Below are 2,744 nucleotides of genomic sequence, written 5' to 3'. Positions count from 1 at the left end.
TTCAGTTTAAAATTTATATTTGTAGGTTGAAAATTTAACTATTTGGTTAAAAGTTAAACTATTTGGTGTCAAATGCAAATCTTTCATTGAAAAGCCAAATTTGTAACAAAACCGTTTACACTGATAATGAAAAAGTTTAATTTTCAGTTTTAAAAAATTAACAAATTTGCAATCAAATAGTTACTTTTTCATCCAAAAATATAACATTTTAACAAAATGGTTAAACTTTTAAATAAGTAGATAAATTTTCAACCAAAAACTAAAAAATATGATTATTCTAAAACAACAACAGCTGAATTGAATAAAAAAATTCATTTCATGAAAATTTTTAACCAGAGATACATTTTTAACCAAAATAATGAATCTTCTAAACAAAAAAATAATTTGTAAAAGGTCGTTCAACCTTAAAACATTTAGAAAAATATTCAACAAAAAGGATTAATTCACAACCAAACAAAGAAAGAATTTTCAGCTAAAATGATGAATCTTTAACCCAAAAAAGATCTAATTTTACTCATTTAGTTTAACATTTAACCAAGTAGTCGAATGCAAACAAAAAATACATATTTTAAACCAAAAATATTTGAATCCTCAACAAAGGAGCTTTAACAAAAGATAATTCACAACTACCAAATTACAGTTGTAGATGTATATATGCATATATTATCGGGCGCAAAGCTCAGTCAAGACATAAAAAAATGCATCTAAATTGTTGAACATTTTCAACAAAAAATTTTTAAAAACTGTTCCCTTATAGTTTAAAAATCAAGTAATTGGTTCAAAATTAGTCTTTTTTGTAAAACATTAATCTTATTGGTTAAAAATTAATCTTTTGAACATAGAATTTTTTTAGGACGAAAAAATAGTTTTCTTAAAATTTAATCTGAAAACAACAAAATTTCCTTCCTGATCGATTCAAAGACTTGAATTGCAGAATCTGCTTAATGGTAAATGGATTCGATCTCCTTTAAAATAATTTTTATAACACTTGTTTTTTGTTGGAAATTAATTTTTTTTAACAGAAAATTAAACTATGACATTTTTGGTGAAAAAGTAATTTTTTTAATTAAAGTTTAATCTTTTTAGTTAAAAATCTAACTAATTGTTTAAAAATTTATGGATTTTGTTAAAAATTCGTCTTTTTACATTCTCATCAGAGAAGGTATTAGATTTGTGTAAAATTTGACCCCTCCAGCTTTTGTCAAATGTCCACGTTTTGAGACCCTCTGAAACCGAAAAACAGGTTTTTACGAATTCGTCTGTCTGTACGCCTGTATGTCTGTATGTATGTATGTATCTCTGTCTGTCTGTCTGCGAACACGATAACTTTCGAAAAAATTAATCTATTAGGTTGCCCTTTGGCACACTCGTTTAGTGTCCTAAACTAAAGGTCAAGTTCGTTAGCCAGCCACTTTGGATAAAAATTCAAAAAGTGGGCACATTTTGAATATTTTTTAGACCTCTTTTTTGAAAATTTCAAAATTCTCTGTAGGGTTATTTATAGCATTCAAAAAGTTGAACAACTTATCATAATAACTTTTTTTGAAAAATCAAAAATTACCAAAAATGTTTGAAACCACATTTTTTCAAGATTTAAAAATTCTATGTACGGTCGTTCATAGTACTTAAAAACTCTAACAATTTATCCTTATGAATTTTTTCTATAAATAGAAAATCATCAGAATTAGAGCATTTTCAAAATCCAAAAAAAAAGCTAAAATGAACATTTTAAGCCAAACAACACATGATATGAAAAAAAGTCAAATGAAGAAAAACTTTGCTTTTTGAAGGCCCTACAGGATTATGATAACAACTTTTTTAATTTGGTCGAAAAGTTGAAAATTCCAAATTTTATCCTACCAAAAAAATAGAAAATCCACAAATTCTATTTTTTGGTTAAACTATGCAAGATACGAAAAAAATGAAAAAGCTCAAATTACACGCACTGGAAAAAACTACAAATTCATAATGAATCACATTTTGACACAAGTTGCGAAAAAATAAACAAACTAAATGTGTGGAAGATGGTACTCGGTACAGTAAAATGTGTAATAAATAAATGGTTTACCTAAATAAGATCTAAAATTTTGTTTTTCACATTTCTTTGATAGGGCACGCGCTTTTTACATTCACACTATAATGAGAAGGTATTGATTTCATACGAAAAATGACTTTCGCGGATTCCATAAAATATCGACGTTTTGAGATTTCCTCAGAAGGAACAAAAAGTTTTCAGGTTGGCTATTTATAACTCACGAAAATGTTAACCATTTTTTCTTGGTGGATTTTTTTGATAACAAGAAAATTATCACAGTTATGGCTTTTTCAAACTACAAAATAAAAATGAAAATTCTAAACCAATCAACGCACGATATAAAAAAAGGTAAGAAAAGGAAAACGTTACTTTTTGAAAAACTTACAAGGTCATCATAACAGGTTTTATAATTTTAAAAAAATCGAAAATTCATCTTTTAATCGCACAAAAAATACTGAATTATTACATTCTCATCATAATAAGAAGGTATTGTTTTATGGGAAAACTGACTATCGCGGATTTCTTAAAATTTTAACTTTTCGAGAATCCCTAATTCCCAAAGAAACCGGTATTATGATGACGTCTGCCTGTCGGCCTTGTCATTATTGTCGTTGTCGTTGTAGTCTGTAAACACAGTAACATTTGAAGTAATTATTTTATTGAATTTCCCTTTGACACACTTTATAAAGATATGAAAAGAAAGGACGAT

Source organism: Belonocnema kinseyi, chromosome 2 (assembly GCF_010883055.1).
Source record: "Belonocnema kinseyi isolate 2016_QV_RU_SX_M_011 chromosome 2, B_treatae_v1, whole genome shotgun sequence".
Taxonomy (NCBI): Eukaryota; Metazoa; Arthropoda; class Insecta; order Hymenoptera; family Cynipidae; genus Belonocnema; species Belonocnema kinseyi.
This window is presented reverse-complemented; position numbering follows the sequence as displayed.